The sequence below is a fragment of the Canis lupus genome, chromosome 30 (assembly GCF_048164855.1).
Source record: "Canis lupus baileyi chromosome 30, mCanLup2.hap1, whole genome shotgun sequence".
NCBI classification, from domain to species: Eukaryota; Metazoa; Chordata; class Mammalia; order Carnivora; family Canidae; genus Canis; species Canis lupus.
This window is the reverse complement of record NC_132867.1, coordinates 27513895-27530893: the sequence shown is the minus strand read 5'-3', so window position 1 is coordinate 27530893 and position 16999 is coordinate 27513895. Positions and strand designations below refer to the sequence as shown.

The 16999-nt window shown below is 34.8% G+C and overlaps 1 long non-coding RNA gene across 1 annotated transcript in view; it reads left to right on the top strand.

Moving 5' to 3' along the window:
• Positions 1–2904: 2904 nt before the first annotated feature.
• Positions 2905–16999, top strand: part of LOC140621309 (uncharacterized) — a 53615-nt gene continuing 39520 nt past the window's right edge. The window contains exons 1-2 of the long non-coding RNA XR_012021033.1: positions 2905–3011; positions 4505–4685. This is a non-coding gene — a long non-coding RNA (uncharacterized lncRNA). The remainder of the gene's footprint in view (positions 3012–4504; positions 4686–16999) is intronic.

Here is a 16999-nt window from a genome sequence, read left to right as displayed (position 1 = left end):
TGTTTTCATTGGTCAAGGAGCATGAAGTGGAAGGAAACGTGGCTGTACAACCATCTATCAGTTCCTGCAGCTCTTCCTCTGGGATAGGCCTATCAGATGGGCAAACCCAGAACACTGCGGTGTCCCAACAACAGTTCTGCCAACTCACAGTACTAGGCTGCCTTTGAGCGAGAGATTCCAAAAAAAGGGAGAGGACACTGATCTCAGAGATGTTTGTTAATGGAAGAATGGTTCAGACTAGAGTCTTAAACCCTGGCGTGTTTTATTTTAACTGAGGCTCTTGCTGGAGATACATCTTAGATGCCTTGAGAAGTCCTATCTTGAATAGGAAACCAGTTGTGGGGTCAAAGACCGAGATAAAGGGTGAATTAATCCAGAAAATATGAATAATGTTTCTCAAAGGAAGGTTTTGACTTAAATACACCTGTCTCCACCATTCTCACGCCCCAGGTAAAAATATGAGGAATGTTTCTTCTGAGAAAATGATTTTATTTGTGCTTATTTTATTTATTTTTAAAGATTTTATTTATTTATTCATGAGAAACACACAAGGAGAGAGAGACAGAGACACAGGCAGAGGGAGAAGCAGGCTCCATGCAGGGAGCCCAATGTGGGACTCCATCCCAAGACTACAGGATCACGCCCTGAGCCGAAGGTAGGCGCTAAACCGTTGAGCCACCCAGGGATCCCCCTATTTGTGCTTATTTTAATACTAATTATTGCCTCTTATTCTTTTAACTGTAGTGCTAAAGTATGACAGCAAATTCTACCTCTCTAGAAAAGCAGTTTGAAATCTTACAGAAAGCACTGAGTGATGCTCTGTGCACAAAGGTTACCAAATCAGTGTTCTGCTACTGCAAATCAGGTTCAAGATAAGTTTCTTAAGTCCCTTTCCAAGCAAGGAGCTACTTTAAGTTCCCTCTTATATAGAAATTCCGTGCTGGCTGGATAGACTCCCATAATATCTGCTACAATCTTTGTAAATTTTCCGGAGATAACTTTGTAGTAACAATACTGAGAAAGAAATTTAATATTTCATCCCTCCATTGTGCTCCAGAATACACTTATTACTCAGGACTGGTTGCCAGCTCTCTCCAAACATTCACTCATACAGTTGACAAGTTGATAATATTCAAAAATATATAAAGGGCCATGAGTGTGTGGAATTGGCAGGTTAACATTGGAACTTTTGTATTTTCTTCCTAATGTTTTATGATTAATCTTAATATTTCTTAGATTTCAGGGATATTTAAGGGCTAAAATCTCTTTCTGAACACTTACATACAGTAGTGAAATCAACACATATCAGTTTGGCCATACAGCTAGAAATCAGAAGGCTGAGAAAATTCTTTTGTTTTTATGCAATAGACATGAGCATTCTTTGTGTAGTTTTTTTTTTTTTTTTCAAGTTGAAATGCATAAACTTTAGAAAGTTTTAAAGTTTGGCTTACGTTGGGTAAATATACAAAAACTTAGAGAAAATGCTAAGGCTTCGAAATTTGAAAATTCTTCACAGCATCCATAGTGATATCTTGCCTTCACCTGTAAAATGTTACTAATCTAGATGTCCTTTTGCATGGGATTCCTGCCAGTTTTAGTTTCTGCTCCAAGCATAAGAGCCATTTAAGAGTAAAACTTTTGAGGACAAATCTTTAATCATGAAAAGTCTAAGCTTTATGAAAACTTTTATGTTATGAAATTTTAGTGGTGTATTCAGTAAGGGATCCACAGGCTGAAGTTCACTCTTTTTCTATGTTCTGTTCTTTACATTTGCAGAACCCTATAATGCTGTATTATGATGTTGAATTCTGTCTAGAAGAGCAGTTTGAGATCCATTGTTCCAACTAGCACTCTTGATGAAAACAGAGATACTAGCTAGACACAAGATGGCAGTAGCATACCATGTAAACTGTTATGATTTTCTCATAAGGCTTAGAGTTGTGGAAATTAGAGATATTTTTACAAGATTATTTTTGTACTTTTTTGGGGGGAGGGATCACGGACCCCTTTGAGAATCAGATGAAATTAATGATTTCTCTCCACCTCAACCATCATATATATACGTTTTTGATAAAACCCTAGGTTTATCATTATCAATTTTTGATAATTTTTGATAATTCCAAGGTTAAAAATACTTGATTTTAAGTTTGGTCCTATGAAGACTAACTTATATCCTCCTTTTGAAAATAAATACATAAAAGAAGCAGAATAATACAAAGAGTTAAATAATTCAAGTATCAAAGGAAGAAAAGACTCAGAAGTCAACACCAACATTTGTGGCATTCCATCTTTCTTTCTAGGGAAGAATGATAAATTGGAGGCCTTGAAACAACTTATTGTTTCCCAGCACTTTACACTGTAAGAGTAGAGATACATCAACTAATTTAGTAATTATCTCTTTGTTATTGATGGGTTCTTTTTTGTTTGCTTTGTAATCCCATGAATGAAAATTTTACAAAAAATTGAAGGTTTACTTCACTTAATTATCTGAGTTCTAAAAACACCCACAATTTGTCCTAGATCCTGAAAGTTGCATTTTTTTTTGAAAAAAAAAATAAACTTGTTTTCTTCTGTTGTTCTTATAATTATCTTTTTAAAAAATATAGTACAATATAATCACTATAGTTCAGAATATCAACTAGTAATTCAGCAATTCAGGTGTACAAATACATCCTAAATTAAAAAAAAATATGTTTGAAATAAAATAAAATAAAATTTCAAGCAGAATAACATATGGTTTCAATTAAAGTTTTGTTATTTGGCTTTACAAATCTTAGTAAAAATCCTGAGGAATGAGTCCTAACTTTGGCACAAGTACAGATAAAGTTACCAGCTTCCGTGATTGGCTTGTGCAAACTTGGGGGGAGGGGGAGGGGAGGGGCACAGTTGATTATTCTAGAATTCTGATTCAGAGCTACAACTTTCAAGTTGGCAAGAAACTACTGGCGATTTCCCAGAAGCAAGCGGCAACTCCAGATTTTACAGGACACCAGATGGCAGACTTGCTCTTTGTAAGTCACTAATCTTTAGCTTCAAAATTTAGAAAATTTAGTAAAAAAAAAAAAAAGGAAAAAAAAGAAAAAAAAAGTTGGCAATTGTCGAGACCTAAATATCTAAAAATTTTAAGGTGCTATTACGTGTAACAAAACAAAATATGGAATATGAAAAGCTCATTTGATACTTGCTTCTTGTAATTTATATGAAGAAAGAAAAGTGAATAAATTATGATTAGTTTTATCTTTAAAATGTGTTTAGTAGGTTACTAAAAAGGTGACTTAATGAATCTTTCTTATAATTTAATAGTGACTTGTGCTGTTTTTAGCAAGTTTCAATGGTTTTAATAATCAAATTTAGAAATGATAACTGAACAGGTGTCATTTTGGCAAATAATTTTATTTGAAATTTCATCTAAAGGCTAAAATGTATGCTGACACAGACTTTCCTACCTAAAAATAAAATAAATTTTGTTTATTAAACAAGTAGATCAAAATATCTTGTGATTATGGAAAAGATTGCAAAACTATGAAGGCTATACATTTTCAAAATGTCATCAAATTAATAATTATTAATTAGTAATGTTAATAAATGTTTGTCATTCTAATGGACATTGTTTTCTTACCTAAAAAAAGAAATTTTATGTATCAAATAAATGCATCAAAATACCATATTTTCTCACCTAAAAGTAATTTTTTTACTAAACAAATACATTAAAATATCTTATAATTATGGAAACGGTAGCAAGACAGTATATGTGAAGACTATACACCTTCAAAATGTCAATAATTGTGAATTATGCAACTTGTAGTAAATGTTAGTCATTCTTAGTAGATGTGACAAAAGGCATGGTTTGGAATGTATCTAAAAATGTTAAATCAATAAGATTGTTTATCAATAATGCCAGTAATAGTAATAATAATCAGTACTACCAGTAAAATAATTAAAAACTTTTATACTGTAGCAAAGATTGTCAAAGTTGTGTACTAGGATTAAAAGAACTTTGAAAAGTTCAATCCAATGATTGAGCAGATATAGACAGCCTCTATTTTATTTCCTCACTGAATATTTATGAAAATGTAATTGGAAGTATAATAGCTGGAAATCAAACAGTACACTTGGAATCTCTTAGGGGGTTTGATTTCTGAAACCTGAAAAATGCTCTCAGGTCTTTAATTTTGGAGTGTGACAAGGTAGTGTCCTTCAGGCCTGGGCAATCCTTTAGGTAGATGAGAGCCCCAGGGAGAACCAATGCCCTGGGTTCTGGGACAGGCTCAGATTTAGTCACATCGTCCATAGCCATATACCATTCACCTGACTGACTACTGGGGAAACCCAACTGGACATCTTCCCTTCCCACACGTCTGTAGCTACTTCTTGGCCTCCAGTCCCTCCAGGGGAACAGAGGTAATAATGTGGGCAGTTTTCAGTCTCTCACCTCAGCATTAGGTTATATACTTTACAATGAGGAAAGGTCATAGAAAGATCCTGTGTTTCTTTTACCCTGCAGCATGCTCAATGAGTTTGAGGCCTCATTTGTCTACCTTCTCACATGGCCAGGAGACTACTTGTGTCAATCCCTCTGCTTCCCACCATACTTCATGCTACTCTACTCTGATCCCAAAGAAAAGAGATGAGAGGGGATCAGGACTAAGAAAAAGGACACCGCCTCCCAGTGCCACACTGCACAAGTGAGTTTCAGGTGCTTTTGGGGTCCACATTGGCCCAGTGGAAAGGAAGTCTTTCTATTTGACACTAGTCTTTGTTCACAAGTACCCACTCCCATGCCCCAGCCTCTCAATCCAGCCACATGAGATAGAAGAGATATGTTTGTGTGAGTCTATCAATAAACAGATAATATCTGAAAAAAAAACAATGTACTTTAAAGATAGGCTTAGTTTGTCAATGTACAATTTATATAGGAAAGAAAAGGTCAATATATCTGAAAGATAGATTTAGAGTAGACATTCCATGGCATCTGTATATGGAATATCACATATAAAGAAGTGGTACATTTTTTCTCTTAATAAAGGAAAATTTATATTTATATATACTGATGTCTTGGGCTGCCATTTTGGTGTTTGGGATGTGAAAGACGTGTGAAGAAGAAGAGAATTAGAATTTATTGAGGATATACCATGTTCTATACACTATGCTATTCATTTTATTCCCTTTACATTGTGATAGCCACTCAGTAATAACTCATCATGAAGTCTACAATGGCTTGGTCTCTGTAAGTAGGACTTGAACTTTTGCCTGTTAACTTTTCTATCTCTCTCCCATATTCAACTGTTATTTAAAAAACACTTAATGAGAGCCTACTTTATGGCCATTAGTGTTGACAGTATAAAAATCATGATCTTTTTTAAGAGTGCTGGGTCATACAGGAAAGAATATGTCTCCACTGGTAGAATTTCCAATCAGTGGCTGATGAGGAAATGGTTTTGGGTAAGAGGAGATAGCATGGGCCAGGATAACACTAATAAAACCAACAACTCTCTAGGCATAAGGTAGGTGCGTTGCAAAGAAAACCATCAACAAGATGAAAAGGCAACCCATGGAAGGAGGCAAAGTATTTGCGAATCATATATCTGAAAAAGTGTTAATATACAAAAGATATAAAGAACTCCTAACACTCAATAGCAAACAAACAGACAAACAAACAAAAACCAGCAACCCAAAGAATTCAATTAAAAAATAGGCAAAGGAACTGAATAGACATTTTTCCAAAGAAGACACACAAATGGTCAACAGGAACATGGAAAGCTGTCCAACATTACTAATCATTAGGGGAACGCAAATCAAACCCCAGTGAGGTATCACCTTATACCTCTTAAAATGGCTCTTATCAAAAACAAGTGGTGGTGAGGATGTGAAGCAAAGGGAACCCTTCAGCACTGTTGGTGGGACTGTAAGTTGGTGTAGCCACTATGGAAAAGAGTAAGGAGATTTCCCAGGTTAAACATAGTTCTACCATAGGATCCAGCAATCTCATGTCTGGGTATATATTCCAAAAGAAATGAAAACAGAATCTTGAAGAGACATTGGCCCTTCCAGGTTCATTGCAGCATCATTCACAATATGGAAACACCCTGTGTCTGTCAACAGATAAATGGGTAAAGAAGATGTATATTATTCAGTCATGAGAAAGGACATACTGCCAGTTGCAGCAATGTGAAAGGAACTTGAAAGCAGTACATTAAGTGAAATAAGCCAGAGAGAGAAAGACAAATACTGATTGATCTCACACATGGAATCTAAAAAAAAAAAAAAAAAAATCTAATCATAGAAACAGAGAGTAAAATCATGGTTATCAGGGGCTGGCAGGTTGGAGAAAATGGAAGATCTTTGTCAAAAATTACAAACTTACAGTTATAAGATGAATAATTTTTTTATTTTTTTATTTTTTTAAGATGAATAAATTTTGAGAATATAGTGTACAGCATACTGATTGTAGTTAATGACACTGTACTATGTATTCAAAAGTTGCTAAGAGTAGATCTTAAATGTTCTCACAGCAGAGAAGAAATAGTAATTAGGTGATACAATGGAGGCTTAGCTAATGCTATGGTGGTAATAATTTTGTATATAAAAGTATATTAAATCAACACATTGTACACCTTAAACTTGCACAATTTTAAATCATACTGATCTCAATTATATGTCAATTATGTCAATTATATCTCAATAAATCTGAAAAATAAAAAAATAATAAGGTAGGTATGTCATGTCCTCACATTAACTTTTAAAATACATTTCTAAGATCTTGCAGATCAGTAATTAATATGGTACAATTTTACCCATTCTTACGGTGCGTTTAAGTTAAAAGAAAATGTGTGTTGCTTTTTCTCTTTGAGATAGTGTTCACTCTTCAGTCTCTAAACTCTAAGTCTTTGAGGAATCTCTGTACATCCTAATTGTGCAACTCAAAATTCTCAGTTTCTCACTGTATCCCTGAGTTATTGTGAGTACAGCTGATGTACAAAACAACCATAATGGTTTAACAGAGCACAGAGCCCTATGAGATGAAAGAAGCAGACTAGTGTTTTATGGGTATTTTGTCTTGATTTATATTACCAAGAAGTCTCCAGTAAGAGATAGAAAGGTACTTTTTACATTTAATCCAGTTCAAAACTGTAACATCTCTGTTTAAGACTAAACATCTCCCTGAATTATGTTTGCCAGATTTTATAGTTTTAAGAAAGAAAAACAGTTACCAAAGATCCTTGGTAAACACTATTTAAGTCATTCAACTATAACTTATTCCCTGACATATTGCCAGAGTTTTCCTCCAAAACAAGTACGTGTTTCAAAACAAAAGAGAGTTACATTTTAAATTATCAATAAAAATAAGAACATTTGAAGCAAATGTCCTTAGGCCTGAACTCAAATATACTAATTAGTCTTTTATCAGTCCAGTATGTTTTGCCAAAACAATCTTCTGCCTGATTTTGGTGTTGTTTTTCAGTGAAGATCAGTTTTTGGATATCTTTCATGAAGAGTTAGAAGGAAGAATAAGGAAAACAAAATTGAACACAGAGGTTTTTGTCTGATATGACAACACAAAGGTTATTACTTCATTAAAAACATGATATATAGCTTTTTGTACAATTTGAAACGAAGAAGACTATACATGCTTATTTCTGCTTGAATTTTAATCAAACCCATTTTTATTATAATCCCACCACGGCAACGAAAGTCTATGGATTTTTTATTTTATTTTATTTTATTTTATTTTATTTTATTTTATTTTATTTTATTTTATTTTATTTTATTTATTTATGATAGTCACAGAGAGAGAGAGAGAGGCAGAGACATAGGCAGAGGGAGAAGCAGGCTCCATGCAGGCTCACGTCCGGGAGCCCGACGTGGGATTCCATCCCGGGTCTCCAGGATCGCGCCCTGGGCCAAAGGCAGGCACTAAACCGCTTCGCCACCCAGGGTTCCCTATGGATTCTTTTAAAACCTTCTGTTCTTTCTTATTAGGCCTCACCTACCACACTCAGAATACTGGTATGATTTATGGATGTGAACAAAACTAACCAAGTACAATATCTAGAGGAATTATGGAAAAGAAAAAAGGAAGCTCAGAGGTGGCAGGAGGGCAATTATATGAGAATGTCTTTGTTCCCCGGAAAAGCATACTAAAGTATTCAAGAAGTAGGGAAGTATGGTATCTGCAACTACTGTGAAAGCTTTAGATTTACAGATATATACTGCTATATTATTTACAAATATGTAAAAAGAAAAGGGAGGAAGGGGATCCCTGGGTGGCGCAGCGGTTTGGTGCCTGCCTTTGGCCCAGGGCGCGATCCTGGAGACCCGGAATCGAATCCCACATCGGGCTCCCGGTGCATGGAGCCTGCTTCTCCCTCTGCCTGTGTCTCTGCCTCTCTCTCTCTCTCTCTCTCTGTGACTATCATAAATAAATAAAAATTAAAAAAAATTTAAAAAAAAAATAAAATAAAATAAAAAAAAGAAAAGGGAGGAAGAGAGAAAGAGCATGAGTAAGCAATTTTGGCAAAACATTAATTATTTAATGAAGCTGAAGGATTTAAGGGAGGTTTTTTTTTGGTATGTTTTTAACAACTTTTCTGTAACTTAGAAGTTATTTTAAAATAAAATGTTAAATATAAAAATGGGAGCATGAAGGAAACCATTACGAGTTGAGAATAAAAAGAGAAGTCATTTGGCATTTAAGTGCTTTTGATATGTAGTTGCTTCAGGGTTGCCCCTTTGGTGAATTAGCATTCTTTTTCATTTTACCAGAAAAGCCCTGAAATCAGACATAATAAACAAGGATAAAGCAAATAAATGTTGAGCTAAGATGATTGAACTGGGACCAAGCTGGCATATCTATGTAAATAGTCTTTATAACAGTGTCAAGTTGTATGATATAATCATGTCTCCTTTTCTACAGTGCCACGGAGACAACTCCAGTGACACTCCTAGGAGAATGTTCAAATCAATTCTCATTTTTTATTATACTCCAAATGCTCAAAATAATGACCTATTTAGACTTCCTTCATAGTTTTTTCTTAAATTTTATGTATTCATGAGAGAGAGAGAGAGAGAGAGAGGGAAGGAGAGATATGAGTGAGAGGGAACAAGCTGGGGGAGGTTCAGAGGGAGATGGAGAAGCAGACTCCCCACCGAGCAGAGAGAGCCTGATAACCTGGGGCTCTCCCAGGACCCCAGGATAATGACCTGGGTTGAAGGCAGATGCTCAACCAACTGAGCCACCAAGTGCCCCCAGGTTTCCTTCATATTTTTATGAAGCTTTTTGTTACTATCTGGAGCTTCTAAATGCTTTTATTTTGTTTTGTCTTTCTTCTTAGGAAACAAACAAACATGTATTTTCTTTGTCATGTCCCTAAGATCATCTAACTTTTGTTCAGCCTATCTATTTTTTAAATATATTCTTTTTTTCCTCTAGAAGGCTACTGGATTCCTATTCTAATTTGGACCAGTAACTTGTTATGTGGGCCATAATTGCTTATGCAGATGTTTGTTTTATTTGGAGTTTCTGATTCATTTCTTTTTTTCCTCTTTTATTTCAGGTTTTGATCTACTGTTGTCTTTCATTTTGACATTCTCTCCCTCCTTTTGCTGCAATAGATTGTGTCAGTTAAGGTTCAATCAGAGAAGCAGAGCCACCATAGACTAGAGAATATATTATTGGGATCAGAACACACATAATTGTGGGAACTGGCAAAGGAGTTATGGAAGACTGTTGCTATGAGTGCCTTACAGTAGGAATAAGTACCTTTCACCTGGGAGAAAAGAACTCCTATCTGAAACTAAAGGAAGAGATAGAACAGGACCTGGAAGAGCCATGGGTCTGGCTTCTTCCACATGTCCACAAGGTGATCCAGTTGGGTCAATGACAATGTATATGAACTCCAGGGGTGTCTGGACTCCTGTAGGGGTAACTCTGACTTTCAGAGATTAACTGCCACTTCTTGGCTTCTGGTGTCCAAATTTTGTGCAATTTCCTTCTTGGCCTACCCAGATCTACAAATATATGAAAAACAGAATTGTGGAAGATCTAGTTCTAAATTAACTAAGTTGACATCATATGAAGCTCCCAGAGGCTTCCTCTTGTCAACTTGATATTCGTATATGACTTCTAACTCCCAAATAAAGACACAGAAAAATCATGTTTTGTCTAATGAATGAGCCCATGCCATCCATATAACTCATCTTCGGTTATCTTTGGGTGATGACCTTTCATTTTCTACATGTCACATTCCCTCTTGGATATCCCCTTGGAGGTTAAATACTGAGATAAAAGATTAATTACTGGAATGCCCGGGGGGCTCAGTGGTTGGGTGCCTGCCTTTGGCTCTGGTTGTGATCCCAGGATCTGGGATCGAGTCCCACATCGGGCTCCCTGAAAGGAACCTACTTCTCCCTTTGTCTGTGTCTCTGCCTCTCTCTCAGTCTGTGTCTCTCATGAATAAATAAGTAAATCTTTAAAAAAAGATTAATTACTATGAATACATTTGATATTAATACGGGAATGGAAGAAGAAAATTTTAAAAAAATTATGATATATATACTAATATATTTGTGTTAAAATAATGAAGAATATTCATAACAGTATAGTTCTTATTTCTGTAACTTGTCATGTTGTCACTACACATTTTTGGAAATACCAGTGTAATTACCTGTCTTCTTCACCAGAAGAAATGCTTTGCGAAAAGAGAGGCTATGTTGGACTTATTTATTCTTCAATTCCTGAGCACAACAGCTAATACAGAGCACACATTTAGATGGCTTTTAATTAGTGTAAAGTCAGTGTGTTTGTGTGTGTGTGTGTGTGTGTGTACATGTGCACATACATTCCTTGATGTCCCTGGGTGCTTTAATAAAAACATATTTCAAAATGAATGCAAACTGAATAAATTTACCTACTATGTAGATATAATTTCACATGCTATTTCCTACTATCCACACCTACAAATGACTGCTTTTGCTTTTTTGTGCCAGTTTAGAGTGGTAGCCACTTGAAGTTCTGCTGTCTAAGGGTTTTATGATCATGCTAGTGCGAATTTCTCTTCATAAACATTTTCTTTCTTTTTTTTTTTACTTGGAGTTATTCTAGGAGGTACTCAGAACAGCTATTGTTGTTGTTGTTGTTGTTGTTGTTGTTGTTTTTAGGAAAGATTCAGAAAAGACATAAGTTGTGTTATCAGTTCTAGTAAGAACTCAAATTCAGATCTTTGCAGTCTTAGTCCAGTCCTCCTACCCCTACAGCATCCTAGTATTTCATGATTTAAAATGTTTACTAATGAACTGAACTTAAATAATATACTACTGGGAACATCATATGGATTTCCTTTCCTATAGCTGTGGTTTGAAATCACGTAACATTGCTCAAGGAATAAACTAAATGTAGATTTCTTTGCTCTAGTTCAGTCAGCTGACATGAGATTAGAGGCAAATAAAAATTACTAATAAAGATGGTTACTGAAAGTATTTCTAGACATTTGACATGACCCATTTTAGCACTGTAAACTATTTTTGAGTTTTGATCTTCATTGTACAAGATTTGGCTCTTTCTCGACCCTATGTCACTAATTTTGACTCTTTGGGTATATGCTTCATACCCTCACATCTCTGTGTTTTGGAAAACTGAAAGGAGCATCTCATTTTCTCTACTAAAGGACCTTCTTCATCATTTTGAAATGTTGATGACATTTATTGAACATAACCCTGAAAAAATAGCCATATGCTTTTGGTTTGCCAAATTCTTACCCAAAGCAAGTGCTCCGTATGCAAAAAGATACTTTTAAAATGCCAACACAGTCGTTTTTAATTAGTGGGCATTCTTTTGTCAGGAAGGTAAGTTTTCACATTCTTTTTAGGTGTGAAGTTATATGTTAATATGCTTTAGTTTCTACTTAGAAAACAAACAAAACATCTCCACTTTATGATTAGAGAGAGAGAACTTAAGCTTCAAATTCAAATATTTATATTGTTGTGTGGGAATAAGTCATCATTCTATTAAATCTGTTCCTCATTACAAAGGGGTATCTATTACCTGAATAAATATTTTCAAGGTCTTTTTCCATGTCACTTAAATCGTGCCTTTGCCATGAGCCAGGGCACCGTTGCATTGCACAATCCAGATTATTCAAAGGAACCCAGAAACAGAATTTTAATGACTTTTAAGACGAATCATAACACAGTGATGATTTTGTTTATTCTCAAATGTTATTTACCGTCTTGAAAAGGGAGTACTAAGATTGACTTTGGCTTAATGTGTTTCTATATTTTTGAAATGACAGGAATAGATCCTTCTCACTGCTTAAACATCCAGAAGCAAAGATAGCAGCTCATGAAACAAATATGGGTCAAATAACCTAGTACTAAATCTTGCTGGGGTTATAAACCAGTATTAAGCAGGTGGCTTCCAGGAATTAGACTTCTCCTACTCATGATAGAATCCAGGAAGAGATACTGATTGTGTGGTTTTGCCCTTCCTGGCTCCAGAATTTTGACTTTAACAGCCAGGTAACTCTGTTTTCTGAAACTCACATAGTTCATACCGATCTAGTAAGCCTCCATCTTTTCTGTGGTTTGATCCTTTTTGTCTCAGTAAAATCATCATATTCTATTTGCCCTTATATGGGTCATTTGCTTAAGGTCCTTATTTTGAGTCATGCATACATTTGGTTAAAGTTTCCTCCAAGTATGCTTTTGAAAATTAGTCTTTCTCATAAAGATTTCTGCTCCTGGAAAGATGGAGTAGATGTACTCCTATGCCTACAGCTTAAAGCTCTTGACATTAAACATAAAGCAAAAATAAGAAGACTCTGAAAGATGGAGAGAAGAAGGCAAACTAGCTAAGAATGTTGAAACTCAAGAATGACATGGTGGTGAGTTCCCTGTGTTTTCTTTTTGCCTCATATATCTTAAACTTGGAGCTGAAGAAGCTGTAAACCCACATCTGCCAGAAGATGTAGAAGCAAAAATCCCCAACAAAAATCTGCTCTTTCTAACCAAAGGGCCAGCAAAGAGGCATGCTATCAAAAACCAAACCAAATCAAAACAAAATTTTTGATAATAACTGCTCTATTCTGGCCAAACACTACAGAAAAAACCTGGCCTCACTCCCACCGCAACCAGCAAAGGATAAGTGTGGGAGGATAGATTTCCCCCCTGCAAGACTGTAGAGAGATACTACAAACTCTCTCTAGGGTGGTGTCTGAGAAGACTGAATAGGAAATTGTAACTTTAATCCATGCTAAGGGTAATTTGTCACCTTTACTTCTCCTGTGGTATCAGTGAGGATCACATGGGGAATTTGGGCTTTCATCCTGACCTAGCAATAAAGAAAATCTCTGCTTCCTTTCTGAAGTGATATAAGAGGAAGCCTGTAGGAGAGTGAGGACTTTCATCATTGCTCACATTAGTCTCTCTGTGGTGTCAATGAAATCCCCACAGGAAGCTCAATAAAGCACACCTACTCTTTCCAACTAGGCTGGTATCAGCAGATGTCTAGTGGGAAGGTAGAACTTCCACACTCATCCAGCAGTAACAAGCCCCTCTCCCCCTTAAGAGGTAATAGAATTTAAGTGGGAAATCTGGACTTCTATACCCACTTGGCAGTAACAAGGAAAACTACCTCCTGTCCCTGCAGAAGGAACCAGATAAAACAATTTTAAATAAGATCCATAGTCTCCTAATATAATACCCAAAATGTCTAGGTTTAATAAAATATCACTCACCATGCCAAGAACCAGGAACATCTCTAACTGAATGAAAGAAGACAAATTATAGGTGCCAATACCAAGACAATGAAGATGCTAGAACTATCTAACAAAAATTTCAATGTAATCAGCATTTACATGCTTTGACAAGCAATTACAAACATACTAGAAGCAAATAAAAAAGTAAAAAAAAAACCTCTCAGCAAAGAAACAAAAGATATGAAATATCTATAATAAGAACAGAAGATGTAAAAATTTTAAAACTGAAGAACAGAATAATCAAAATAAAAAACCCAACGTATGGCTTAACAGCAGCATGGTGAGAACAGGGGTAAGAATCCATGCACTGGAAGAAAGACCAATAGAAATTATCTAATGTGGGATTATAAAAAAGATTGAATATTTGTCTCATCAGAGTCCCAGATTGAGAGGAAGAAGAAGGTGGAACAAAAAATATCCAAAGAAAAATAACTAAAAACTTTCCAAATTTGGCAAAAGACAAACCTATTATAAATATATAATTAAGACACTTATGGGGCACTTGGGTGCTTTAGTCAGTTTAGCGTTCCACTCTTGGTTTCAGCTCAGGTCATGATCTCAGGGTCTTGGGATTGAGCCATGCTCAGCGGGGAGTCTGCTTCAGCATTCTCTCTCCCTTTGCCCCTCTCCCTGCTTGCTCTTGTGCTCTCTCTCTCTAAAATAAATAAATTAACAAAACATCTTTTTTAAAAGAAGCTTAGAAAATTCCAAACAGGATAAACTCAGAAAAATCCATACCAAGACACATCACAGTCAAATTTCTGAAAACTAAAGGCAAACACAAATCCTAAAAGCAGCTAAGGAGAATTTACATCTTGCCTTTAGGAGAAAAAAATATGAACATTAGCTTTCTTAACAGAAATCAGTGGCATATCATTATTCCAGTACTGAAAGAAAAGAATTATCGGCTCAGAATTCTATATATAGTGAACATTTCCATCAGGAATGGAGGAAAAATTATGTCATTTTCCAATGAAACAAAATTAAGATAATTTATCACCAGCAGACCTACCCTAAAAATAAAATGGTTTAAAGAAGTTCTCTGTATTAATTAACTTGGGCTGCTATAACAAAATACCATAGAATGGGTGACTTAAATATCAGACATTAATTTTTGTATAGTTTTAGAGGCTTCAAGTCTGAGATCAGAGTGCCAGCTTGGCTAGTTTCTGGTGAGGTCTCTGTTCTTGGCTTGCAGGAGGTGGCTGCGGTCTCACTGTATGCTCCCATGACCCTTCTTCTGCGGGCAGAGGGAGTAAGAGAATGCAAAAGAGTCAGCACTAGCTCTCTGGTATTTTTACTTACAAAGGACAAATCCTATCATATCAGGTCCCCACCGTTGGGACTTCACTTAACCTTAATTACCTCCTTAGAGGCTCCATCTTCAGATACAATCACACTGTGTGTTAGGGCTTTAACATATGAATTTTGGAAGGATGCATTTCAGTCCATAGCATTCTCTAAACAGGAAGGAAATGATAAAAGAAGAAATTTATAACATCAAAAAGGAAGACAAAAAATGGTCAAACAAAAATATGATAAATAAAATATACTTTACTTCTCCTGTTTAATTTTCTAAGTCATGATTAATGGTTGAAGCAAAAATTATAATACCTCCTGATGTTATCCTAATGTATAAGAATTATTAAGACAATTATAAGGGGGAAAAGGGAAATGATATAAAGGGAAGTAAGTGATCATATCCTTCAACACTTCATTTGAACTGGTAAATGTTCAAAATTAATAGAATATAATAAGTTATGTATATATAATGTAATATCTGGAGCAACTACTAATAGAGTTATACCAAGATATATACCAAAAATCCTGATAGCTAAATCAAGAATAAATTATTTCAATATGTCACATTACCTAAAGGAAGACAGGTAAAAGAAAACACAGAAAACAAAATAAGACTTAGATAGCAGACTTAAGCTCCAACATATTAATAATTACATTAAATATAGATCGTCTAAATACATCAATTAAAAGACAGAGATTCATAGGGTAGATTAAAAAACATGAGATAAATATGCTGTTCATAAAAATTCACTTCAAATATAATGCTATAGGTAGATGGAAAGTAAAATAATGGAAAATATATGTCATATAAATATTAATCAAAGAAAGCAGGGCTGGCTATAATATTATCACATAAAGGAGATTTCAATTCAAAGAACATTAGCAGAGAGAGAGAGAAACATTATACAATGATAAAAGGGTCAATACATCAGTATGTTTCAGCAATACTAAGCATACATATATGCTTGAAACAATAAAGGTGCAAAATATGTGAAACAAGAGATGATAGAACTGAAAAGATTAATAGACAAATTCACAGTATTGTAGGGGACTTCAGCACCCTTTTCTCAATAATTGACAGACTAACTAGACAGAAAATCAGCAAGGGTATAGAAGAACTCAACATTAATTTTTAAGACCCATAATTTCTGTTTATAGACTTATAGAACATTTTGCACCACAACAAGAGAATAAACATTTGTCGTAAGTGCCCATCGAACATATACCAAGTTAGATCTTATCCTGGCTATGAAGCAAACCTAGAAAAAAAATTTAAGATAATTAAAATCATACAGTATGTTTTCAGTTTATAATGGAATCAAACTAGGAACCCAGATGAAAAATTCAATAGAAAATCTCCAAGTACTTGAAAACTAACCAGTGCATTTCTAAAAAAAAAAAAAAAAAAATTCCATGGGTTAAAGAGAAAGTCTCAAGGAAAGTGATAATAAAATACATGAAATGCAAAGAAACGAAAGTATATCAAGTTTTATGGGGCACAAAGAAATTTAGTGCTGACAAACTTGTAGCACTAAATACATATATGAGATAAGAGGAAAATCTCAAATTAATAATCTAAGCCCTTACTTCATGAACCTAGGAAAAGAAAAGCAAAATAAGCCCAAAGCAAACATAAAGAAGAAAATAATAAAGGTAAAAGTATGAATTAATAGAATTAGAAAAGTAATAGAGAAGAAAAATGAAACAAAAGTTGATTCTTTCAAAAATAAATACAATTGAAACCTCTAACAAGATTGACAAAAAAAGAGAAAAAAATTGTCAGTATCAGGAATGAAACAAGGATATCACTACTGACCCTGTAGACATTAAAATGATACTAAAGGAACACTATTAAAAACTACTTACATAAGTTTGCCAATTTAGATGAAATGAGCCAATTACTCAAAAGGCATAAACTGCCACAACTCACCCAATATATAGTAGAT